General features: G+C 39.6%; 1 long non-coding RNA gene across 2 annotated transcripts; it reads right to left on the bottom strand.

Moving 5' to 3' along the window:
* Positions 1 to 222: 222 nt before the first annotated feature.
* LOC118690905 (uncharacterized) lies at positions 223 to 6,501 on the bottom strand. 2 transcript variants are annotated; one of them, XR_004980913.1, is made up of 3 exons: positions 6,368 to 6,501; positions 6,062 to 6,145; positions 223 to 4,602 (listed from the first exon to the last, which is right to left on the bottom strand). It is a non-coding gene; the product is annotated as an uncharacterized LOC118690905 (long non-coding RNA). The 2 variants fall into 2 exon arrangements; XR_004980914.1 differs by lacking the exon at positions 6,368 to 6,501 and adding an exon at positions 6,272 to 6,343.
* Between the last annotated feature and the right edge of the window lie 21,364 nt (positions 6,502 to 27,865).

Here is a 27,865-nt window from a genome sequence, read left to right on the forward strand (position 1 = left end):
TAATGTGATGTTATTTTGTGTTTGGTGTTGGAGGCAGCGCCGTTTCCTCAGGGCGATAAGCTGGGAAGAGGTGGCTGCTGTGGAGTCTTTGTGATAACCACTCTGTTCGTGTTAGAGATGCCCAAACAGAATATAATGTATTCATACCTTATGAATTCTCTTATCCCAGTTAGCTGGCAAAGATCAAACAAAACAAAATAAAAAACCTAGCAGAAAACCAACTTACATATTGCACAAAATTTTATTTTTATAAAATCTCTCTACAGCTATTGTAAAATCAACAATCTATAGCAGTTGCAGTCAAAAAATTGTACATATTTAAAAAAAAAGGAAAAATTATGACACAACATGGCCCATGCTGACATGAATTAATTTACATATAGTATTAGACATGGCATCATTCATGAGGAACACGTGTTCCTTCTAATTAATCTTGAATGTTGCACACACTCCAACTTGCCCAGGCAAGAACAGATTGAGAATCATTGTGCATTTGTACAGTAAGAGATCAGAATACCATATTCATTCCAGTCTTCTAGCTTTCTGCACAGATGCATTTTAAAAGTAATGTAATTGCAATATTACGTGTAGACTTTTTAATTGCATGCTTAAAATAGGATTTTAATAAGCAAACTTTATTCCACAGACTTTCTGCTGGGTAACTATATACAACATAACCATGTTTTTGTTGCATGGCTGTATGAGACATGGAGTTAGTAAGTGAAGGATTCTATAAGCAACAATAAGGACATGGGGGAATCAGTGCATGCAAAAATTAAATTGAGTTCCTAGATGATTGATATATATATACACACACACACATATATATAATCTACCATCCTCTAGTTTTTAACTCAGTACATGCACATTATCCCAATGATTTTGGCTCTGCATACTCCATAGTTTAGGATTTTTTAAGCATCTGTTTGTTTCTTTAATATTTAACATTTCCTGCACATATCACTCTGTCTGGTATGATGAGTTGGTTGGAGATGGCTGCTGTACTACATTATTAGAGGAGAAGATTGGAAATACAATTTTACCACCCGTTCATATCTGGTTTTTCCTTTTCTGTTTTAATTTCCCAGACTGCTGTACTTTGGTAAGAATTGCTTGCTTTCTTTCCTGCAAGCTGCAAAAGCTGATCTTGTTGGACTGTGAGCAGAGCATTGGGAGAATCCAAGAAACATCAGTGTTGTAGGATTTGCTGGTTCTACACTGTGCCAGGAAAACACGGCTTGTGGTGGGCTCAGCAACCCCAAAGTAGGAAAGGTTTGGCTGTGAGACCCCCCTGGGAATCTGGGCACTGGAGGCACAAACAAGGGGCCAAGATCAAACCCTTGGCAAATATTCCAGCACAGATGCACAGAAAGGCTTCTTTGGTGCCACTGCTGAGCTGGCAGAGAGGAATGACACCCAAAAATCAGCATTTCCTGCAGTGAGAGCTTTCTGTAGATCTGTGCTGAGCACATCCAGGAAGCAGAATTTAGTGTGGCCTCCTGTGGGCTAATGACTCCATGTATTATCTGTCCATGAAAGTAAAAATGTTTCGAGGAAAGTCAGAAAATTCCCATATTTCTTTGTCTCATGAGGCAACGTAGGAATGGCTGCTACAAGGACATGGAGAAATGTGGATCCTCTGGATGAGAATAAAAGACTGGAACTTTGGGTTTTGCCAGTTCCAGCTTAATGAGTGGTTTTGAAGCAGAATTGTTCTGGGCTGATAATATAAAAATATATCTGGTAGTTTTGGTTTTGCTGTAAATTTGTAGTAGGAAAAAGAAATATTAGTGCTGTGGGACTGCTGGGAGTCAAATTTTCTCTCTTGACTATCTTAGCAATTGAACAAATACTCTCTTCTGAATGTCTGGCATTCTGATTATTGCTGTAGCTAATTTGTCTTGTCTTTCATATTATTTTATTACTTTGATAAAGTGTCTTCTTGTATTTGAAAATAGTGACACGTAGCTTTTTATAATTTACTTTTTAATGACATTTTTTGCAGATTTACCTGGTGATCAGGGCTAAGAAAAAGAATTTTTCTCGGCTGTTTTCCTGGCTGGGTGGTATCTCTCCTCTCTGGGTGCTTTATGAGCTCAGGAGATCTTTATTGTTGTTTCAGAAGGTCTGGAAGGCAAAGATTAAATTTCACTGAGGTCTAATCAGATTTTCATGAAGTTGAGCCAGAAAATGAGGTTGCTTGTGTCTCCATTTTTGACCGGTTTGCTCTTTATTTTTTTACAGTGCATCTCTGACTCCCTGCTCTGGTGATCACACACTGGGGTCACAACATTGCCTCCTCAAGAGAGAGCAAAGCTGCAGGGAGGACAGCTGAGGAGCTCCATGCTCTGGCAGAGTTCTTGCTCCTGCTCTGATATTTCTGTGGCACCTTTGCACACTGGAAAGGGAAGGGCAGGGAATGGGAGATCTTGCCTGCTGCTGCTGATTTTCTTGGTATAACTTTGGCAATGCCCTGTGAATATCTCTGAAGGAAACTGGTGTCAGAGCAGAAAGGGAAAGAGGGCAGAGCTGTGTGATGTCCTCTCACTGAGCAAGGGGTTCCTGCACCCTGCAGTGCAGCTGCTCTGGGCTGAGATGAGCATCTCTGTGATGCCCTCTCACTGAGCAAGGCAGGCACAGCATTGCTGGGGTGTCTCTGCAGCCCTGCCCCATGCAGTGCAGCTGCTCTGGGCTCAGCACCTGCAGCAGAATGAGCTCTGTGCCCTGGGAGAGCTTTGAGTCCAAAGCACAGGACTTCACTGCACTGGTCAGGAGCTGCTGCTCTCCAGCTGGCACTCACCTGACTCTGTGGGGAACTCATTTGTTGATTGCCCACTTGAAATGCTTTAGGTTTTCCAGTTTGCTTCAGTCCTACTCTTTGGAACTGAGATAACAGATAAGAAGTGTGAGGTGCTGCTTTTCTGGTATCCATGGCACAACTCCTACCTCCTTCAACAGAGATCACTAAGTTCTCTCTCTTCCCTGTCCTTCTATTTTTCCACTTGTTTTTCTTGGGTTTCTCCCCTGCTTTCTGCTGAAGGATTTTTCCAATGCAGGCAGAAAAGGGCTGGTGGTGTGTCTTTTCTCAGGGTATTTATTAGGTGCAACAATGATGAATAAAATGGTCATGGGAGCCAAATATGTAATAAATAAATTTGGCTGAGGCCAAAAGTCCACCTCTATGCTATGTGCTAGTGCTCAGTACTTGATATGTGGGGGCCAAATTTTCTTTACAGATTTTACCCATTTAAACCCAATTTAGCTTTTCTGGGATGAGTTGTCACATCTGTGCACTCGGGTGACAAGTGTGTCACCCAGCAGGTTGCTTGTGATAGCTGCCCAGTGCAGGAGAGCTGTGTGCTGCCCTGCAGCAGGCAGGCAGCACTGCAGGGGCACAGCTGCTGTGATGTGAGATCCTGTGTGCTCCTAACACCCCTCCTGCTTTCCACTGAGTGCATCCCTGGGAGCAGCTTGTGTGGATAACTGACCTGCATCTTCCTGTTTGTTTCCACCCTCACTCTTCAAACACTGCAGAATTCAAATTATGAACAAACCCGCCTGGCAAACTTGGCAGATTCTCACTTTATTCATGAAGGCAGATCTAATGTTCCCTGACAAATTGTTCCAGAGAAACTGTCTTGTAAAATACAGGATCTGCCAGTTCCTTCATACCAAACCATATTTCTATTAGGACACAGTGTTAATGGTTCACTGGAAAGTACAATGCTTGGTGCAGAGTGAATCTGAAATCATTTAGCATACTTGATTGTTAACTGAGCTAACTATCCTGTGAGTGCATTGGCTGCCATCTGTCCATTGCCTTGGCAGCCTTGGAGGGGGGATAATCTGGGAGCTGGCACGGCTCCAGTTTGCCGCAGGTCTGCTTTCGAGTGTTTTTGTAGCAGATGTTGTGCCACATGCCCAAAGCTGCTGCCTGGAAGCTGCTGTGTGCTCAAATTTTTAATTTTGGGGGGTGTTTGACTGTCTTTGACACAAGATTTGCATTTGTCTTAGCAGCTCCTTATGGAGTGCCTTTGTTATAAGTGATAATCTGATGAAAGAGCCAGAACCAAAACCTCGAGGCCTCTATCACAGATTTCTGGTGGTTCCAGTGGACACTGGATTGGACCCTGACTTGCCAGTTGCTGATGTGTTTTTTTATCCTTTTAATGGTGTGTATTGGAAAGTGTGGCACTTAAAAAACATTTAGTATGGAATTAGGGAGCCCTCAAGTTTGCACTGTGCTTTAAGGAATTCAATAATCCTTGCTTATCTAAGATGCTCCAAAACTGTTTATATACATAGATCCTTGCACGTTATGCACAGGGAAACTAGAAGTTCCAACAAATTTTTTCCTCCTTTGTTATCTTCTATGGATAACATTTTTCCTCTGAAAGTCAGTTGATCCTAAATTAATGTAAATTAGCCAAGGTAAGGTGAGGCTTTAGGAACTGCTGCATTTTTCAACCCTGTGATTAAAATGCTTTGCTCTTCCTGTGCAGCTTGGTGCTTGTCAGCAGAGTAGCAGGAGGGAATTATCATCTTGCTGCAGCAACCCCTGCTGCTGTTGATAGGGAAGATTTCTTCTTCTCTCATTCCTTGCTTCTCATTAAGAAAAAGCAAAAGGGGGAAAAAAGTCAGTAGGCAATGCAACATGATGGATCTCAGTGCATTTTCTACACGTCATCCATTTCAAGAGGTTTGCTATATGAAACTTGTAGCTGCTGGGCCATCCAAAGCATCTTTCTTCCATCCTGGTCTATATTTCCACTTGATGACTTTGTTTTGGACTGTCTGGATGAGTTCTTGGAGGATGACAAATGATATGAATGTGCCTGTTCAGCTCTAAAGCAACTGCCTATAGATTTGCTTCTGTGTATGCAAATAAAATATAGTACAAGAGGTGACCTATTTTGTGTGTTAGGCATGGGAAACTTCCCAATCTCAGTAATTAACTTAGCACCCTTCAGAGGAAAACTTGTAGGTTGTTTTTCCAGCATGTGGCTGAATTTGCCTTTGTGCAGTGTCCATGCTTCTTTGAGCTTACAATGTTTGGTTCAGAGTCTCTGCTTCTGAAAACATTAAAGGTGCATAAAATAAAAATGTGATTACAACACTCAATCTTCTTAATTAGTTTCTATTGTTTAGTCTGTTAAATGCCATTTGCCTGTCAGGGAAATGCATCCCATGTGCAGGGAGCACTGCTGGAGTGCTGCAGAAGTGATAGGTTTTGAATATCTTGAGTTTTGGGAAAGGCCTTCGTAATATCTCTAACTGGAATACTGACTAGGTAGTTAATCATAATCTAGGATCTCAGGCTGAGAAATGCTCCTAGTTCATGCTGTGTGTGCAGACATCTGTTACTCAGCAACAAATGTCACTCTCTTTCCAGATGAGTTATTAGCAAATGTTAAAAAGACAGGTATACAGTAAAAGTTTAATGCCTATGAAATGACCTGTGAGGCTGCAAATGCCTTAGCATATGGAATATAATGCTGAGTAATAAAGAGATTAGCATTCCAGAGTATTTATGATGATTAAAAAGAAAAAAAAAAGAATAATACTGCTGCCATGTAAAAATGAATCAAAGAATTCAATTTACTGTTCCAACAATGCATGCTTTACAAGTGTACATGCTATAGTTTATGGAGGCATTTAGCTGAACAAGGCAACAAATGTTTTCTGGGAAATAATATGAGGCAATGTATTTGTCTGCAGCTGAAAATGTGTAGTTGCTTTCCTTAGGATTGGAAGCAATCTTGCTAATGCAGAACAAGAAACTTTTACAATATCAAGATGCCAGTAGAGAGTGGACAGAAAAACTTCATTTAAGTAAGGTGAAGATATGACATTTATTGGTATTATAAGATAAAATACTTCACCTTTTTGTAACTATCAGCATAAGAATAGAGTTAGAGCAAGCTTTAGCCACAGCAAGTATTTTATTTCCCATACACTGCATACTTTAAGTTACATAAAAACAAGTATCTGCACTATTTCTCTAAAACATAGACATTAAATTCTGTAGTATTTGCATCAGGAAAGCTTCTCCTGCTCTTACCTGTTAAATCCAGAGACAGATGTTGGCAGTTCTGGTGCTCAAATGCTTGTGCCCGTGCTCCAGGATGCAGCACCTCTCTTTGTGCTGGGTGTGCATTGGGGTAGATAATGAATGAGACCTGATTAATCATGGTACAAGTACTTGGGAAGACAGGCAATAAAAACAAAGAACTTGAAAGTTTTTACAAATAAAGCTATGCAGGAGCCTTACTTTATCTTCTATCCATCCTCCTAATCCTAAAGTCAGGCACCCTCCCTTTCCCTCATCTTTTCTCCATTGCTTAGCAACACTCATGGGTGAACTTACTTAAAGCAGAGCTTTGTTCCCAGATGTGATTTCAGTAATATTTGCAGGCTTAACAGTTCTGAGATGTGAAAATCAGCCCCCTTCCTCTGCCACACCATTAGCCTGCTTCACTAAATAGTCTTTCTTGTTCTCTCCTGCACCCCAGGCATGTTTCAGTTTTTGTCTCTACTGTTTTGATCTAACCAAGAGAGTTGTGGAAAGAGGGGGGAGGTTCAAATAAAGCTTTAATTATGGAGGACACACATACAATGTGCACAGCAAAGCTGTGCGTTGGGAATAGAATTGAAGTGTAAATGCAGAATGGTCAAGAAAAGAACTGTTATTTCTCTCGACTCAATTTGATTTTTTTTGAAGTTGAGATTGAATAAATGGCATCTTTCATGCCAGCATTTACATGCTGAATTGGTATGACCAACCACATATTACAATATAGCCTTGAACAATCATTTTAAGTAGGGAGAAGCTACAGTAGCTAATTGCTTCCTACACAGTTTTTCTAATTTTGGCAATACAGTGACATATCAGCACTTCCTAGAAATGCTCAGTTTGCCAGGCTCATCTGCATCTGTATTTAGTCCTGTTTCTGGAAGATAATCTGCTTTATCCATTCTGTTTCCTCTTGTTTTCTCTGGCTGCTTTTCTCTAGTTCACTACCCTTTGAGTTATGGGTGGGTTCTGTGTGTTTTCCTCTGCAAGCCAGAAGATGTTAATGTGCATTTCTTTGATCTTAGAGACAAGCTAGATCACTCACCAAGGAGACTTGTGTTGAAATGCAAACATTTCCATTGAAGTCTCTCTCAATTTATGTGCAGAACACTGTATGTAAAAGCTGGTGGTGAGCCTTCAAGGGTTCTATTGCTTCACCAGTGCCATAACCACCCTGCTGATATTCCACGGAGAAGTTCCTGTGTTTTGGAATGGAAGACTTCCCAGGCATGGAAAACCTTGGAGCTTTTGCCAGGCAGAATGATCTTAAGTCAAGTCTTTTATGTTTAGGCTTCTCTCGTGGATTTTGAGGTTGACACTCCAGCTGAATTACCAACCTTGTGAAATCAATAATTTTGGAGGGGCTGTTGCCCAGAGGGGATGAAGTGCACGCTCATGTGGTCCCTCAGCTCTAAGACAGCTAATGAAATCAGCCACTTAAAAAAAGCATGTAAACTTCAGTGGCAAATCCTCTTGCATTTTTTTAGATAGCCACAAAGCAGATTCTGGGAAAATGCTGTAGAATTCTTCTTTGATTTAGAGAATTGTAATTAATCTGTAAACTGCTTGATTCAATTTGTTTGGGTAGAAATCAAATGAATTTCTGAGTTACTGTGCATTCTCTGTGTCTCGTGTCACAGAGCTTTGCTGTAGGATCCTGTCCTTTCAACAGGAGGATGAATTAATAAAGAACTATGTTATCCCTATGTGAAGTGTTTATAAAATAAGAGGATGCCTGAAAGCATTTATGACAACAGTGCTGAAGAACTTTGTAATTCTTTACTCTGGCTCCCATGTGCTAGCTAGTGTGTTCCTACTGCTGTACCTTGATTCTCCAAGGAAAGTGTGCTATTCTCTTTAAAATCTTTAATGGTATCTGTGTGTGTGTGTTTTTTTTTTTTAATTTTTTTTATTTAAGTGTTGCTTTTTATGAGGAAAAGCCAACCAAAAAAAAAAGGAAAATAAAAAGGATTGAGAAGGTGACTTGATTCTTTTGTCTGAGAAAAGCAAGAAAGCAAGTCAGCTCTGTGAAATTTTTAGAAATGCACTTTTTGATTGATACCTTAGTTGTTTAAATGTGTGCCTAGAAGTTGTTCCAGACTCTGAAGTTCTTGAGGTGTGTTCTCCCTGTTACCACAGGTGGTGGTTCAAACATTTGCCAGGTGTTGTATTTGCACAGGATGTCTGCTATGGGGGTACCCTGGCAGTTCCACTCTCTTTCCCTAAGTTTGCTTTCATCCCCAAGTTTCTCTGATAAAATACGTTGCTGATAAAATATTACTTTCCTTAGTGCAGTTCTCTGTATTGCATGCTTAAGGCAAGGTGTCCTTCTTCCCCAAATCATCACCAACACCTCCCCATGCCCCACCATCAAAAAAAAAGGCACAAAAAATCCCCAAAGCTTGAGGGATGAGTTTTTAAACAGCATAAAAAACCAGCAGGCTCGTTTCTTGGTGTAATATGAGATGAGTGTCATGGTCACAAGTGCAAAATGCTCAGAAAGTGCAGAAAGGTGCATAGCCCTGGCAGTTCTGTGTGCTGTGCTTGTTTTGAGCATTGGGGCATTTTGATGCACTGCAGAACTGAGTTCGTTTTCCTATCCTTTTGTCTTAGAGTATGTAGTTAGAAGCCAGAGGTGATAGCTTTTGAATCAAGAAAAATCATGCATTTTTTTATTACAATTGTACCATGTTTCCTGATTGATGAATGTACAGTCAGACACAGAATGTCTGAATCTTTCTCTCCTGTCATCCCTTTAAGTGAACTCTGCTTTTCCAAGAGAAAAACGAAGACTGAAGATACCACTTGTTGTGTATTTGTACTGTTGTCCAAATTTGGTCTCACAGTGATGGATAAGTAAAATAGCTGCTCTGTGTTGGTCTCACACTCTTTTGGTAGAAGTAATTTTCAAAGGGAGGTGTTAAACAGTCTTTGGATTACAGTGTCCTCTAGTCTAACTAAACTGCTGGAGGAGTTACAATGTTTGTATATGAAAAATAAGGCCAAAGGAACCTGTTAATTGCCTGGGTGCTGTCACAGCTGCTGATGCTTTGAAACTGAAAATCACTATTACTGTTAATGGTTTTAAAATTTTTTTTCAATTGATACTGATTAAAATTTTAGCCAGAATACATCAGGAATTGCACAGCTGGGCTGATGTGAATGAAGAGTAGAATGTTTTTACAAATATCTACCCAGCCATCAATTGTTACTTGTTTGAAAGCAGATGAAGGGGTTGGGGTGCTGCTGGAACCAGTTCTCCCTTGTGACAGCCCAGTGGGACAGCAGAAGTTCAGCAGCTGCCTTGCACCGTTAGGTGGGATGAGGCACAGTGCTGGTGATGAGGCTGAAGATAAAACAATTAAGTTATGCTTTTCATCTTCAAAGCACTTTAAAGACAGTATAAAATTAATCTGTACCACAGCCTGATTAAATATTCCAAGTGATTCTTCAGCTTGGTTGCCGTCATTATCAGCACTTCCCAGGTGATGGGCTACTTTGCCTTTACTCTTTAAATTCCTGCTGCACTTTGTCAAAATCCTGCTGACTTTGCCATTCTGGCAGAAACCCTGAAAAACACCTCTTATCTGGAATAAAATTAAATGCTTGGCTTTGAGCATGTGTAAAAAAAGGTGTGGAAAACCAGGGCTGGAAAAGTATGTGGGGAAACTTGAATGCTGTTGTCTGGGTGAAACCTTGAGGATTGCAGTGGAGTATCCCTTGAATCCCTTTTGTTCTTTGTATGAAGGGCCTGGATAAAGCTGATGGCTATTCTAAACCAAGATTATTCAGCTTTTTGGGGAAGGATCCTAAACACCTGGACTGTAAACTGTGGTTGTCATATCAGGTGTTTCAAATCTGTGTGCATCCCCCATCATCTTATCCCTCCACCCTATTTTTTTTTTTTTTGTGTATGAAAAATTATTGTGTAAATTTGCAAATTGGCTTGAAAAGTCAAAGACATGGGCTTGGTTTGTTTGGTTTATTTTCTTTTCCTCCAGAGAAGGCATTATGCATCTGGAACATTTTGCTGCACATGGGGCTGTCATGTTGTTAACTTTCCAACTCTCTGACCCTTGTGACTCAGTATGGTTCATATCTTGCCTTATCTCTGTTGTTGGACTTTATGGGAGAAAAGTGTGTAATGTTTGTGTGCAGCTGAGGACAGAGGGTGGACTTGGACTGACTGCAGACTTAAATGCTGTTCAGTTATAAACAATGTGTAATAATTGCAAAGCAGATTTGCTTTTTGACATCAGCCTTGGTGCTGCACTCAGAGTCTCCTGGATGACATCTAAAGGGGAAATGTTGTATGGGGATAGAATATAAGAAAATAAAGACAGTGTAGAAAATAATCTTACCCCTAAGGAGCTGCAGCTGGGCCAATTATCAAAGATTAGGAACAGGGCTGACTTTACAGGCCACAGCTGTAACCAATGAGAAGAAGAGTGCTCTAAAAGAGTGGGTTGGCTGGTTGGGAGGTGAACTGGAGTCAGTTGGCTGCTTTGTGAAGAAGAAAGCATCAGTGCTCTGAGGAGCTGCCCACAAGAAACACCAAGAAGGTATGAAACTTTTGTGATAAGGAGACAACAGTGTGGAACCCCTGCAATAAGATGGCAACAAAATGTCACCTTGTTTTTGTGGGCAGTTATTGGTAAAGGCAGGTAAGGACACTGGTCTTTGCTGTGTTTAAAAACTGAAGAACCAGTTAGTGTGACATGTGGAATACTTCAATAAGTTGATTCTGTGATTCACTGCAGTGAAAACTTTAAAATTCTTTCTCAATGAAGCTTTTGTGTGCTGTTTAACCCCCCTTGCTTAGGCAGCTGTGTCATTTCCAGTAGGAACCAGCCCAGCCCTCCTGTGGCTCCTTGGGTGTGTGCACCTTCCTGGGAATGGGGGCCACTGCCCTGTGTCCTGGGCTGGGATCCTGCTCAGATCACACCCCACAACACCCAGTTTACAAGGGTGTTGCACAACTTGGATCATTTCCCTGATAGGAAGTTTGTGTCCTCACTAATTCTGTATCTTTGTGTGTGCTTTGCTTCTGTTACACTTAACCTACTCCTTGTAGCTCTAAGGAGGCAAGTAGAGAAAAGTGACACTAAAAACCCAACCAATAATTTGGGTTCCCATCCCACAAGCTCTCAGGAACTTCCCAAACTTTATTTGTAGACAGTTGTATTTATCCTATTCTGCAAATTAGATTTTGTAGCTAAGAATTCCTAAACATTGGGGCTTGAAGGGATGTTCTACTATTATAGATGCTTTTGTCAGTCTTCAGTGGGAACAAGAGTTAAATTTAAACAGGTGAGAGATTTTTTTTCCTACAATGGTTGATTTAATAAGGACTTATTGTCTCATCAATTTTTAAGCTAAACTCCCTATAGAAATCAAAGAAGTGTTCTGAAAAATCAGTTGTACAGTCTGACCCATGGTTACTGCCTGTCAAATGAGACTGAACTGTTCTCTTTGTAATATGGCCTCCATCAGCCTCTTTTTCTAAATTATTTTTTATGTGAGAGAAAAGCCTGTGAATCTCTTTGGAACATGCACTGAGGTAAAGCTATCTGATGGCTGAAACTGCTTCATTTCCTTTGCCTGTGGAGGATAAGTTAGCTCCCTGTGAAGCTTTACCTCCTGCAGACATCAGAATAGTATGTGAAATATTTAACATTTTAATTGTGTGAGGCTTCATTGAAAACCTTATTTTCCTTGCTCTGTGTCATTTAGAGAGGCAGTGCTGAACCACTGCTGAAAATGGAAGCCCTGACAGACAAGGGGGTATGGTGCTTGTTTAACAAAGAACAGCATGCAGACTCCATAATGCTTAAGGCTATATAATTCCATTTTCTTCTGTAGATTCTGTTTCATTGCTTTAGTGTCTGCAACACACAAGATTTTAGTATTCAAGAAAAAAAATTCAAAGCCTGTCTAGTGCAATGTCATGTGCAGAATAAGGTTTTGTGTAATAGATGTTTATTTTTAAAATATAAATGTGATATACAAAGCATATAGAATTCAACCCCCCTCAAACCCCAAAATACTAAACCCCTTCAGTTTTCATGTTTCCTGTTATCACCATTTGTATAAAAAGTATGTACTCAAAGGTTTGATAGTGGGTTTTTTTATAATTTCTAGTCCAGAGAAAAATTATCTGTCCACACAAAACATGCTGTAAGTTCAGTAGCTGATTTTTTTAATGACAGAGTGAAAATAATGCATCTTCCAAGCAAAATCATTCATTTTTGCTTAATCACCATATTGGGAAAATTTGACTCTCACATGGGTGAAAAATGACTTTTCATGGCAAATGTGCTTCTTGTACTCCACTCTCTATTTTAGAAATTTGTTAGAAAAAGATCTCTACTCTTTGTGTAAATTAAATTTTGTATTGCTCCAGCTAATTGCTCATATCAGGTGTCCCAAGAGCATTCATCCATATGAAAATCTACAATAGCCTAATGATCCAAAAATGTGGATTTGTGGGATTTTTTTTGCCTCGTAATTTACTCTCCATGCCAACCCTCCAGCCCTTTGAGTTCCCCTATCTATGGCTGAGTTCTCATTCTTTGCAGGGACCATTGCATACTACAGTTATGTGTTTTAGGTAAATAAACCCTGGTATGTTGAGCGTGAAATTAGCACATGGCTTCTCTATCCCAAATCCAAAATGTTTTTGTAACTTTCCTTATTTTTTTTTCCCCTGGGTCTTACACTGCAGTTTGCAGCTTCAGCAGTGATTAGAAGAAGAAATATCAAAAAATCTAAATGAGATTCCTGGTATTTCTCACCTGGATGGAATGCTAAGAGTAGGGTTGGTACTGACAGATGGTATTTCTATGTTCACCCCAATTTCAGATTCATGTGATTTTGTGTAAAGCTCAAATAAGGCCCTTTGTGAATTTATCTTGAAGTTCTTCTGAGATTCAGCCATCATCACTAATTCCCTTTCATACTTTGACATGCTTATAATTCATTTTTTATCCTGTACACTTTATAAGTGCAAGCTCCTTAACTCATTCTGACTAGGTAGAAATTACAGGGCAAAAATAAACTTTACCTGTGTTCCAGCAAGAATAATAATGCAGCATTTATGAATAAGAATGTCAGCATGCATCCTTTCCTAATAGGAATTTTCTCCAGTGATGACTTGTGCATAGCTGCAAACTATACAAAAAATACATGTAAGGTCCACAGCTAAGGTAGAATATGCTAGAAAATACTCCAAAATTGCTTTGTACAGTGTTTTGGTAGAGATTGGGCAAACTTGTTTGGTGTGAACACTTCAGAATAAATTTTTTACTTCTTTTCTGGGGAAGCTGGGATGTCAATAACTGTGCTCCTTTCTTGTCAAATAACCCAAAACAGGCTTTTTTCCTCTGCTGTAAGTAATCTTTGAGGCTGGCTACAGGTAAACTCAGTGGCACGGTGAAAAGAGCAAATTATGCAAACTTCTTCAAATCACCACATAGTTCCAGTCATTCCTAATGTGTCAGGCTTTATGCTATGATGAGAAAAAAGAAAACAAAGGCAAAATACTGTTTTTGAAACAATAAAGTTGGAAATGGTTTGTAGATAGGAAGTGTTATTCTGTTAAAATAACCAAAAACTAGTCAGGAACCTGCTTAAGATCCAGAAGCGTTTGGATGACACTTTCAGGCACATTGTTTGACTGTTGGGGTGTTCTGTGCAGGGCCAGGAGTTGGAATGGTCACCCATCCCATCCTGATGGGTCCCTTCAAGCTCAGCATATTCCATGATTTCTATTATTTCACTTTCTGGTCATCAGTAGTTCAGTAACTTATTTTCACCCTGTTCAGTGTATGTATTTTGGCCTTGCAATTGTTCCTGGGGTTATTGCTACTTTTGTTAATCTCTTCTACCATGAAACTCTATATACTGGTGATCATTGGTTGATAAAATATTTTTGTAGTCCCAGATGACTGATGTGATCCAACTTGCACTTTGGTTGAGCACTCGAATATAGAGTCTGGTTTCAGCAGCTGAAGGGGCAGAATGTACATTGCAGTCAATAGAGGCTGATGGGCTTGGGACTTCTGAAAATTAGGCAGCTCATTTTGTCTTTACATCTCTACTTTAGGGACTTGTCAGATGTGCTTGAGTTTAAAAAATGTTGGTTGAACTTTTTCAAACAAGTTATCTATGTGTGAAAAGATCTCAAGATGTTAGGGAACTGGGATGCAGTAATCCCATGAATGGAGATATTGTTACTAATAAACAAATAGATTAGTAAAGCATCTTTGAGTAGAGAAAGTTGGCAGGACTGAAACAGATGTAAAGATTAGTCTTTTGCACAATGTGGGTAGAGGTAAAATGCCTGTAGAAGCATATCAGGATAACAAAGCATTGATAATAACCTGGAGAGAACACAGCATTTTATAGGGAAACCACCTTCCTGGTTTGGAGGACAAGGGAGGAGAAAGAACAGGAGAGGAAGTGAGAGTCAAAAGGAAAAAACAAAAATCTGTGGAACTGAAAGAAATTAATCCAAAGAGTTTAAGTATTTGATTAAATAAAACCCCACACCCCTTTTCTCTCACTGCTTTGTTTGAAATAGTCTCTGTGATGGTATCTTTGAATACCATGAAAGGTTTGTGTGTAGTAACCAGCCAGCTTTTGGGATTCCCAGGATGACTGGAAGTAATCTTCCAGCAGTGGCACAAATATCCATGTTATATGAGGTGCCTTATCAGCTAACATGGGTGAGGAGGTTCACACTGTGCAGCCCACAGGAATGAGCCCTAGTGCCAGAACCTTCTGGGGTGTGAACTGTGTGGTTGTGAATCAATAACTGTGCAGCATCCCCACCTTCCAGTGAGGAAATGATTTGATTTGTGATTGACACGAGCTGTAACAGCGATAACTGGAACGGGAGCTCAGAAGAGTTTATGCATATATGTATACACTTCAAACATGCAAATCAAAGAATAATTACCCTAACACTTTGGAAACAGAAAAGAGAGCTCCATATAACACATTAATGCATGTGTTTCAGCAAGATGTGTAAAACATCTGCAATTATGAATGAATGGACTCGTTATTCTACCATGTGCTCACTGTGCTGTACAGAAAGCAAAAATAAATCTTTGAGACACTGCTATCATTTCCTTTCTCGTCAAGAATTTACATCTGGAATCCTCATGGGATCTTTCAGAATACCCAGCAATGTAAAATGATCTGCCTGACTAATACAACGATTGCATTACACTGGTCATGGTTTTCTTATGGTTTAATTGTTGTAGCCTCTGAAATGTTAGCCCCTGGAATGGGCAGATACTGATCTCTGTCAGGTGACAGATATTAACCTTTTGTTAACCTGGATCCTTGTCTTCTAAAGAAAGTCTTTTATTTTAAAGAATGAGGCTTCTGTTACCGAAGATCTCAAATTGATGTATTTTTGCCTTTCTGTTTTTTAGCTAACAAATTAGATGGATTTATGGTTTTGCATATTAAATGCTCCTGAAAAAACATAAAGGTGTTATGTTATTTACAGATCTGTTACATTTTCATCTTGAAATCCTGTTTAACTTTGAGCCACATGGATAATCCTGAAATAGCTTTCTTTGCTTCCTGTCAGACACATGCTTTCATTCTGCAGAAAGCAGCAGGAGGCCGTTTGCTTGTTTTGAGTAGCGCTCATAAATATAAAATTGAACTGTACACTGGAGTTGCAGAACGAAGGATGAATGTTAATAGATCACACACAAATTGGTCCCTGGAAGCAGCAGAGTCCATAGCACTGGCAGGAGATCTGCCAATTGCCAGGCAAAAAGCTCTACTATGGTGTAAGGCTTGTTTTGGCAATGTAGATGTTTCATGCAAGTGTAGTACTAAGAAAAAGTTTCCAAAGTGCTTGATGACAAATTAGTGGGTAGCTTCTTGCACAGAATGGAGGGGTTATCTTGAGATTTAAGGCTGTAGTGCTTATTTGTTCAGTACTTTTTATTGAGATCTCAGCAGGGTTTGAATAATTCCTTCACGTTACTCAATCTCGTATGTCTAAACAAAAAAAAATACGTTTCTCTCAGTATTGAGACTTGTGATATGCAGACTTACCAGGGGTTGAACTGTAAATACTGACTTAAACTTGTGTTTTGAAAATCAACATAAAGTTCATATATTGAAGGCAAATTACATCTTTTGCTGTTTCTCAGTTTGAAGAACTGTGTATGTTGAGCATTGTGGCAGAGACCTTATGAAATCTACCAGATGACTGTTAGTGCTCATAAAAAACATATTAGATGTGTTTTCCTTCATTTTTTCAACCTGAAAACTTCCTTGTCTGGTAGTGAAAAGTCTGGTGTGAAAGTAGTAGCATGTACAAGTGTGTGTGAAAAGCTTCTATGAGATACTGCAATTGTAAAGAAGGAAGAGGTATGCAAGGGGAAATAAACTTTAAATGCTAAAGATTTGAAAAGAAGAAAGGAAGATATTGGAATGATGCTATTTTATAGCTAGACCAGAAAGTGAAATAATAGCTAGCCTACCTGTTTGATTGTGGCAAAGGAGTAGCCTTAGACCAAGATCAATTCAAGAGGATGGCAAATCAGACTGTACATATTAACAGAGCCTCTCTGGTGCAAAAAAATCTCCAGAGGAAAGCACTACTTGGAAAATTTTCACCCTTTAACAAGATAAAAAGATAATTAGGAAGCATTTCAAACTGAAATAAGATGACATGTGGAACAGTCGTCATGCAGTGAGAAATTAAAGCCCTGTGAGAGAATTGTGCCCAAAGTCCACATTTTAATGAGAATGTTTCTGACACTTGAGAAGACATTCCCTACTTTCAGATTCCATGAAAGGATTCTGATCAAACAGGACTCAGATGGGGTCTGTCCTGAAGAACAGCACATGTAGATCACAGTAGGCTGCTGCTTCCAAGAGCTCTAGAATTATCTTAATATGCATTCAGTCTTTGCAAAGCCTTTGTAATTTAGGTAGGAGGCCCTCATTAGGGGTAATGTGCCTAAGGAATGGTGCAATAAACGTGTTGATGTCAAATATCAATTCATCATAAACACAGATGAATAGTTACCTTGTTTTCTTAAGGAAGGTCTCATTTAACCAGCTTATGCCTATGTAAAACTGTGTGGAAAGTCTTTAAAAACAAAACACGATTGGAATTACTTTGCTATGTGGTTTGTGTGTGTCTGAGACCTGATTTGCTCTGGGTTGAAGATACACCCACACTGCTGTTCCTGAGTTTACTTCTGATGTGTGCTTTTAATCCTGTTGTACCTGGCTATTCAGGAGGCCTAATGGATGATAGAGCTAGCATTCCTTATTATTTTGAAGTAACTATTTTAATTTTAAGAACAGCTTTCTTTTACAACTGCAATACACAACATCAAAGATTCTGTGGTTTAAAATGTGAAAACACTTGTGCACATTGTCACTCTTCATTGAAGTGCCTTATGTCCTTCCAATGTCTTTTTGCACATCACTAAGATGTGAGGACTTTAAGCTTTTTAACAATATAGATATTTTTGTGAACTTGTCTTTGTGGCAAATGTTTAATAAGTTGGAGAGTAAGAAGGATTCTTCCAAAAATGTGGCAGGAGTTAAAAAATGAATAGTTCTATGGATGAAAGATCTTTTGGGATAATTGAATTTTGTGGTAGTTCAAAATAAACTATGCAGTAATCTGTAGAGAAAGAAGAGAACTCTTCATGCAGGTCCATCTGAAAGACCAGTAGGAGCAGCAAGACCTGTAAATCTGAGCTCCCTGAATCTCAGCAGAAAAAAAGCATTCAGCAAAGGCCTGCCCTGAAGTCTGCTAATTCAGTTAAAAGGTTCCTGATAATTAAAATGTGTAACAGATGGTGGATACTGAGGAAAGGTGAAAGAAGCAAATATGACTGCAGGCCAGATTTGTGGTCCCAAATGCTGAAACTGAGGATTGATCCAGCCTGTTTGCTGACACAGGATAGATGTGTCTGTGTTATGTGCACAGCTGTCTCTGACCACAGCAGACACAGAAGACGTGGATTTTGGGGGAATTTTTTGGCTTAGTTTGGAGCCTTTTCTCTGCCTTCAGTAGGGCAGAGAAAGAAGAAACAAAGTTGAACTCATAAAGGCTGTGTTAGAGAAATGATGTGCTTTGTTAGAAGTAAGATTAAACTTTATTTGGTTAAAAGTGCTTGTTAGATTAAATGAAAAACCTTTTCCAGTCTCTTAGATAATTGTGCATACTTTTATGAGAGACCTAATAGGAGAATTGTCTTTTTCCAGCAATTAAGAATCAACTTAAATTCGGATCCAAGTTCTAGCTTGGAAATCTGCTGAGTTGTCTTATACCCACTTTACTTACCTCAATTTCACCAAAATCCCTATGCTCACTCTCATATTTCCTATGATGAGGTAAGGGGGAGAGACTGGAGTGAAATTTTGGCCCAGTGGGCTTGAGCCTAAGACAAAACAAGGAAATTGTTTTCTCAAAAGAGTCTGGTTTGCGTGGTGCTAAGGCTGTGGCTAAAATTTCTCAAGTGGTTACAACACTTGAAGGGAGGGGAGGACTTGCAGTGGAAAATGCCCCGTCAGTACCTGTGTCCTCATCAGTGGTTGTTTCATCCCTGCAAGGCTCCTAAATGCAACAGCTGGCCTTGGATCTAATGTTACTTTCTAATGTAGCTTCCCAGTTGGAAAGAGTGACTCTTGAAGAAGTACTTCATGAAAAAAACTATATTTAATGTATGTCCAAAGCAGTCAACAATCTCCCACGAGAATACCACCTAATGTCTTTAGCACAGGAATTCAACTGGAACACATTTGTTCTGAAACAAAAACAAGCCAAGTCTGTGTTGTCCTCTTTATGTGTATTTATAGCAGGTACGCTATGAAAGATTTCCTTGTGAATTTGATTTCCCTTTGGTTCTGTTCATTTTTGTGCTGTGGCATCAGAGCTGAACAGGTGATTTTAGTGTTGTGCTGTCTATGGATGAGATGGGCATCTATTTTGATTTGAGTGAAAATCTATTTGATTTTCAGTGAGAAAAGGTGCTGTATTTGTTGGCAAATAAGCAATGTTTATGCATCCCTGTCACCCTTCAGACCAGGAAAAATGATGAAGTACGACTAACTGAGGAGCAAATCATATTCAGTGATTCTGCACTAGGGTACTTTGTGACTGTCACAGTCTCCCAGTTTTAGTTCTTTACATGTGACTGAAGATGTTTTCTCCTGATTAATGAATCCCCATTAAACTCCAAGCACTCTTCAGGGCTCCTGGGGAAGCTTTGTAATGTGTCTGGGAGCTCTTACTTCTTCTCTGGACACAAGGAACTGGTAACCTGCCTGGCACTAAAAATTAATCTCTACTTGTGTTACCAGGATAGATTCCTTGGGCAAGGAGAGCAATGCAGGGGAAGAAGAAAGGGGAGAATGTGGATAAATGTTGTAGCTTTAAATCTTCATGTGCTTCCAGTGCATTCATGAGAGAGAAGCAGGAAAATCCAGTTTACTGAGCTGGTGTTTAATCAAGGGCAAGCTCTTTTCCTGTGCTTCACTCTTCATGAAATTATGCTGTGAAAAAGTCAGGTCAGAAATTGAATAGTTTAGCTTTAAAATGTTGAATAATAGTATTGAATTTTCCTGTCTGCTTCTGCCTTACAAAGGTGAACATAAAATAAGATATTGGCCTGAATTTATGTACAATACCAGACTGGAGTGGAGAAAGAGGAGACCAATCAGGCTGAGTTTCAATCTGCCCTGTGATTTTTTTTTTTTCAATTTTTTCTGGGGGAGTTTTTTCCCTCTGGTTGCAGAGGGATCCCAAAACAGTTGCTTCTTTCACTGCACTTTTTTTTCACAAGTGCCTATCTGCCGTTTTCCACTCTGTGAAATAATGCGTAGGAGAAAAATGGATCCTTGCTTTCCTTTAACTTTGGCTGTGATAAATATTAGTGTGCTATGTGCAGCATCAGCAGCCTGAATGTGGAGGTGGCAGCTACCTCGAGTGGCTGTGGATCGCCACTTGTCTGTGGGGTGCAACACAAATATCCTCAGCATCAACTCTCTCCCCTGAATGTGCTGCAGTCTCCTCCAGCAGAATGAAGGTGGGTGCAGAAAGTGAGATAATGAAAGAAGAGGCAAAAAGAGGAAAGCAGAGCTGTGCTGAGCCAGCATATTAGACTAGAAATTCTAAAATGAAATCATATTCAAGATGCTTTAAGCAGGGATGATCATAAAAGACAAAATCTTTTTGAAATGGTTGTTGACGCTTATTGGGAGGATTCAGTACTTAAAGGGGAGGACTCAGATAGCAGGGAAAATGCAGGAGGGTCTTTCATAGTTTTTAAACTTATCAGCTTGCCCTATATCGTGAGGTAGAAATAAACCTTAGAGTTCTTTGATATGGAATATTTTTTTAATATCCTTTCCCAATATTTTTTGGAAAGGAAATGGCAAAAAGGCAGGAGAAGTGGCTTGAAAACCCAAAGGAAGTAAAAGATACAATGCTAAGATTGAAGCAACTGAAGCATACAGAAAAAGTCATCAGAATCCTTGAAATCTCACAAGTGACTTACAAGTAAGAATCAAAAAATGCTTTGGATAAGTAAATTTAGTCGCATTCTGAGGAAATTTTGAATGCTGTCATCTTTTTATCATTGGGTTCTAGGAACTTGGTAGAAAATCAAACAAAAAGAACTTGTTTGCTGTAATGTTTTTAAAATCTTCATTATAAAACTAACAAACCATAGCAAAATAATCTGTATTCCAACCATGCCCAAACAATGGTGTAGCACCCTGAATATTCAATAAGTGAGTTGTCTTTTTAATAGTTGGTATGCTTAATATCAATGCCTGACAACTGCTGTTACCCCATCAAATTGTGCTAAATCCTCCCAAACAAGACACCCTTGCAATAAAGCTTGACTTGTAATCATTTTTTGGCAAGCACATCTTATAATTGTTATTATTCTAACTGCTCACACTCACATACAGCATGTGGTGCCAATGTTTTCAGTTCCTAACATTAAAGATGTGGTGATAGAGAAGGTGAACCCTTATTAATTCTGAGAGATTTGCTTAATTGGGACACAATGTGAAGATTCTCAACAATAATAACAGATGACGGGGAATAAATAGGCATGGCAGGAGAGAGGCAGTTTCTAGTGTGATTTTTCCCTTTGCTTCTGTTTAATTGCATTACATACTGTGGGAAGTATCTGGAATATGCATCTTCTGGTTAATTTTTCTTGACTACATCCATCTAGCTACTGCTCCTGGACATTTTAATGTTTGATAATACTCTATTTGCATATGAATACACATCAATAGCTGTCATTAGAACCAATTTACATACATGATTTCCTTCTTGAAGTGTCAACGTCTGAATTTTATCTAGAGACAGGAATAGGGTCAGGAAAGTTTAATTGTTTGTATAATGCAATTGAAAAGGCTGGCAGGAATCTAGGGCAATTTTGGAACATCTGTCTTTAAGTCATCAAAAATAAAGCACATAACAGCTGTGATAACAGCAGGATTATGATTAGATATACAGCACTCACCATCAGCTTGAACAAGGACTGGAAAACAAAAAGGAGGTAAATAAGTCAGTTTGGATAACATTACAGGAATTTTTAGTGGGTCTTTGGGTTTTTACTTTTAAAAGTTTATATGTAAATATACAGACAGAAATAGAAATAAAATCTTATTTTTTCCATAAGAACAGAAGCTTATATTTATTCTTCAGAAGTAGAACTTGTGGCACAGTAATATAGCTAAATGTTGCTTCCCACTTACTATGTTGTGTGTTATGTTAGCCAATCCTGGTTTAAAATTGCAGCTACTTGGTCTAGTTCATGATTTCTGTTTAAGGAGCCATGAAACATTTGTGACTCATTTTCTTTATAACATTAAATCATCTTTATCTGTTTCTCTATTATCTCTTTGTTTATCTGTTATGAGTATAAGTAGAGTGAAAACAGTTCCTTTGGAAACAGCGAGCCCTATCATGCTCTTTTAAACATGGACTTCTCTGTTGTTTTTAATAATTTTCAAATTTCTATTATTTTGTCCTGCTGGGTACTTGAGTTTCAGCTATTTTGTATGTGAATGTTGCCTGAATTGAGATGGGGGAATTGTTTTTAGTCTATGATCTACTACCTAGTTCATCCTATGGACTCCTAAGAAGTACTTCAGTGAGATTTCAAAAAATCTACTTAATTGTTTGCAATCTGAAATGGTTTCTTAATTTCAGGACTGATTGTAACACAGAAGGAAGTGTTAACTATTCATGTGATGAATTTCTTTATGTCATTTCTAGTTAAGTTTGTAATTTGATGAAAGCTGAAAATATAAAAATATATAGTTAGACACACTTAGTTCAGAATTTTGCATCTGTAACTTTTGGGTGCCATTCAGTTAAACTTGACTATGACTTTACAAGCAGAACAGAAATACATTTTACATGTTGTAGTCACCATATGAAAGAAGAATAAATCTGAAAGAAAATGCATTCATTTATGTCTTCTACTTAAACTAATTCATGAGGATTGGATACATGAGTAATGACACTTCCAAAATTAAAACACTGGTTTGTTCTGCTGTCAGTATGAAAAGTCATTATGCTGCAGCAACACAGGGGGAACTACAGAATTCTTGTAAAAATATGCAGCCCAGAGCTGCTTTCTTGTCCATAGATGATTGTTGGGTTAACAAATTCATTTCAGTATCAAACCAGAAGCCTGCCAGCAGTGGAGCTGTTGGGATGTTCTGCGGCTGTCTAACGCCACACTTGGCTTTGCAAGAGCTTTTTGTGTTGCTGAGATGTCTCAGCAGCTGCCCCATGTGGTATAAAGCAACTCGGAGCCTTGGAATTTGTCACTTATTTATATCAGATACCCAAATCACTGCTTCATTTATCAAGAGATTTTGGCATAGAAAAGCACCAACTGCAGAGGAGTGTGTGCTTTATGCCAAGTAGTTTTTCCTCCCTGAAGTGTCAGTGCACTATCATGTCCTTGTCAGTGTTTAGGAGATGCACTATTGTTTTAATTCCTGCAGGCTCCATAGAGTTTTCTCTCAGATCTTTCATAGGACCATAACATCTTCATTTACTACAGCAAATGCATGTAACATTTCTGCAAGGAAAAAAAAAAGTGCTGCTTTATTGATAGCCAATAAATGTAATTATCTAATCAGTGTTCTTCAAAAGGTACTGAGGCAGTGCAGCTCTGACTCATTGAAGGCTTTGGATTGGAAGGGCCCTAAAAGAGCATTTAATTCAACTTCCCTGCCATGGACAGGGCCACCTTTCACTAGGGCAGGTTGCTCAAAGCTTCTGATCAAGAATTCTTCTAAGGGTGGGGGCATCCCCTCAATAGACAACCAGACAATGCTGTATCATACAGAACTGTGGCAAGGCACTCTGAGAGCCCCTCTTGGTTAGTTTTGATTGCAATGATGAAAATCTGTAGGTTTATGACTGATCTGTCATATGCCAGCCAGGAGTTGTTTTCTAGTTTATTTTCTCACCTACCTTAGGATTGCTCTGATTCTGAACTACAGCAAAAAGACTAGTGAACCCCTCATTTCTGAAATGAAAATGAAACAGCATGTGGGAAGATGTAAAGTATGCTCATGAATTTTGCCTGTAGATCTAACATCATGCCAGCCAATGCTGACATCAGCAACTTGCCTCCACAACACAAGGATGCTGTACGAGTTCGCTTCCCTTAATGATAATGGTTAACACCTTGGGGAAAAAATGTCTGAGGGAAAGGCAATTTATTCTAACTTAGATTAGCCCTAGTTAGATATTTTTTTACAAAGTGAACCAAAATATTACTACTAATTGAGTAAAGATGTCCACACAATTTATATTCATGTAAGTACAGCAAGTGTGCTTTCCCTGAAGTAGAAATGGTAGTGAACTTCCCAAACTAGGAAGTACTTGGGATACAAAAATTGGAAAAAAACCTATCACAAGGTCTTAGATGGAGCAGAATTTTTCTCATCAGTTGCTGTCTTCAGATCGTTCTTATATGTTAGGGCTTCTGTGCAGCTAAAGCCAGGGATGTCCTGCAACATGAGAGGTAGACAGCAGCTGACCTAGCACATACTGCAAAGCCTGCTGTGACATGTCACAATACAAATCAAGACACAGAAAGAAGAGAGCGTTTTGGAGTTTGAGCTGAAAAACTTTGGGAGTAGAAAGAAATAATGCAGAAAATCCAAGTGTGTACAGGCTGGGGCCAAAGCAGAGTTCAGCCAGAGTTGGTGGAGGTGTGACTGGTGTGTAGCATGAGGGAAATTGAGGATACTTTAGAGCAGACATGGCTTCACTGGCAGTGCCTCAGCAAGGAGGATGACATTTTAAGAGGAAAAGATCTGCATTTCTTGCAAATCCAGAGCAATTTAGTCACTTCATCTCCCAAGTAAGAAACTGCAGCTTCAGCTGGTTTCCCTGGTCTGTACCTCAGGATCCTGTGCCAGCTGGGATCACACAGCACTGAGGAGCTCTGCCTTAGTGCTGGTTTGAAACTCTTCCTTCCTGCAGTGTGGCTCTGTGCAAACTGAACACTAATGGCTCTCCCCAGGACTCAGCAATGCTGAGGGTTCTGTTGTGTCAATGTAATCAATACCTGTTCAGTTGGGGTTAAAATTTCAGTCACTTTTTGGCAGTACTTTCAAAATGGAAGCCTTTACTTTTGTAGGGGTCTGCTGTATGAAGTGGGCAGAGGAGCTCTATATCTCCACTTTTCCAAGCTGACATCATGTCTTTAGCTAGAGTCAGACTTCCTAAAAGAATGCTTTTATTTCTCTGTAAAGGATTTGAAAGTTAGCTCTCTTCAACTTATCAAGCACATATGAATGGCAGATAATTAAATTATTTTGATTTTATTTTGTAAGTCTTGGGAAAGGCTTGTGTAAGTCCTAAGTACCACTGACAGCTCTGTTCAAAACACAGCAGTTTTCATTCAAATCAAGCCTCATAAAAGATGGTCATGTTCTTGACACAAGGATAAGACAATAGAATGAATAATTACTTTGCTTGTGATATCTCTGGGCACATGAGACAGTTGCAATATTTTTTCCTTGGAGAGAGCAAGGAAAACACTTAAGGTGAGACAGCTACAGCTAGAGACAATCTTATTTCTCAGGTGGCTGAAAGCATTGATGGGCTGTACAGGGTTTGGTTTTCTCCTTCTTTTTTGTTTTATTTTTCCCTAAGGTTTTAATCTTATGAGGAAACTTATACCCTTTTAGAGAAGCTACTGCTGCAAAACAGCATAGTAGCTTTACATACTCCAACTGTTAAATATCACTTATTTGGTTTCCAGAGAAAGATCAGAAGTTTTAAAATTGGCAGAGGTAACATTGTCCTGTTTTATTAAACCATGAATGCGAGTGTGATGTCGGTGTTCTGGGATCCCTGTTGTGCCAGCATAACTGTGAGCCTCAAGGCAATCTAACGTACAAGTTTATAGCAGCACCAGAACCCAACATTGCTGTGAAACAGGGAGTGCCAATTTTTGCTCTAAAATAGATATGACGGTGTGGTGACCTCAGCTGGCTGCCAGACCCAGTTGTTCTCTTGATCCACTTCCTCTGTGGGTCAGGAAGATAAAAGTTGGACAAAGTGAAGGGTTGAGATAAAAGCAGTCAAATGGGAAAAGTGAAGGCTGAACAGAAAACCAAAGCAAAAAGAGGTTTTTAATTCCCCGCTTCCCATCACCAGGCAGATGTCCAATCACCTCCTGGGAAGCAGATCTCCAGTGTGTGTAATGGCTGCTTTGGAAGACACGTGCCTTAAACAGAGATTTCCCCATGCTCCCACCCCTCAGGTTTTTATTGCTGAGTGTAATATCCTGTGCTAAGGACTATCTCTGCTCAGTCTGGGTCAGCTGCCCAAGCTGTGTGCTTTTCCATCCTCTGGCACTGCTTGCCTCTTTGGGAGGAGGAGGTGAGGCTGGAAGGAAAGCCCTGCTGCTGTGTGAGCTGCTCAGCAGCAGCCACAGCACTGCTGCATTATCAGTGTGATCTTATCACAAATGCAGGGGCTGCCTTGAAGAGAGTTCACTCCATCCCAGCCACACCCACAGCTGGTATTGAAAGAAAACTGCTGAATCTGAACATTTCCTGCTAACCAGATTTCATTTTCTCCTCTTTTCCTTGCATCCACTATAATGTTACTGATTTCCTTATAAATTCATCCATGATAATGTCCTGTGGCCCTGAGGAGAAGAGGGGGCCTGGAGAAAGAGAGGGCAGTCAGGAAGCACACTCTCCCTCACTGGTCATGCTGACAGGGATGTCTGCATGTGTTGCAAGTATACACTGGAGCATTTCTGAGAATGTGGCAAATTGAGATTGTGAGCTAAACCCAATCCACAGTGAGACCAGCAAATCTTAACAGTGACTTTTCCTGGATACATTGGGCAGCACTGCCTTGAAGTGAAAACACAGCTACTCTGCTGGGACATGTAACTGGAAACAGAATGTGTGTGATGATGTGTTTGTATGCATGACTTTCTCATGAATACATATGATGCATATGTATGGATTTTTCCAAGTTGTTCAAAGTTTGGAAATACAGATGCAAATTAAAACAGTTCAAGGTGCTGTCTGGCTTGACTAGAAATTCATCCATGAATTTCGTTTACAAATTTTGCTGGCAAGTAGACCTATTATTCACTTAGTGAATTTGGTCATTTTTAGCTCTGAATGTTTCCTTATGCGAACTCATGCAGGTTATGCACTCTGGTTTTTTGTTGAGCTTGAAAATGCAAGGCTTCTGAAAGGATTAAAATGTTTTGGAATGAGTTTCTCCAGTCACTGTAGCACTAGTCCCTAAGAGCTCTCCTGCATTTATGAAGATTAAAGCATCTACTGATTAGTGCAACACTTTGGAAATTGCATAAAACTGGTTGTGAAGGACTCTTGCAGATTGAGAGTCTGATCCAACAACCGCTGAATTTGATGTAAAAACGAGCGTTAGCAAATGCCACTTTTAAGTGCTTTAGCAGAGGAACAGTTCATTAAAATCAGAGGTTTTTTCCACAAGTTGAATGCACTGAAACAGGATAATTTTGTCTGCTTTTACATAACTTTGTGTGGGGAAGGGATTTGGCAGAGAACACTCAGCAACAAGCTGCTCTCTTCTGTCTGTAGCTGAAGCCAGATGTATTCCTTCTTGCCCTCTGAGGACCAGAGATATTATTCTGAATATAAGGTGGGATTGATTTTCATAGAATGAGAAGAAGAAAATACCTGAATGGGAGTTGCAATTTGAATTCCATTTTCTCAAAGCGTTACTTTGACAGGGGGCTGCTCCTAAGAAAGACACATCACCTGATGTGTAGGAGTACTACCTTAATAACTAGGAGAACTGAAGCTGTGCAGTGCAGAAGATGCTTTGTTGGCTCTCACATGTGAGCTGTTCCAGTTGTCTTTTGTTGTGGTTTGCCCCCACCAGTGACTAAGCACTACACAGCCTTTCTCTCCCTCCCCCTGCACTGGGATGGGGGAGAAAATCATGAGTGTAAAAGTGAGAACTCGTGGGTTGAGATAAAGACAGTTTAATGGGTAAAGCAAAAGCTGTGCATGCAATCAAAGCAAAGCAAGGAATTCATTCACCACATCCTGTGGGCAGGCAGGTGTTCACCATCTCCAGGAGAGCAGGGCTCCTTCACACTTAATGGTTACTTGGGAAGGCAAACACAATCACTCTGAATCCTTCCCTCCCTTGCTTCTTCCCCCAGCTTTATGAGCTCAGTATTATGTCCTATGGGCTCAGCTGGGCTTGGCTTTGTCCCCTCC

Source organism: Molothrus ater, chromosome 13 (assembly GCF_012460135.2).
Source record: "Molothrus ater isolate BHLD 08-10-18 breed brown headed cowbird chromosome 13, BPBGC_Mater_1.1, whole genome shotgun sequence".
NCBI lineage: Eukaryota > Metazoa > Chordata > Aves > Passeriformes > Icteridae > Molothrus > Molothrus ater.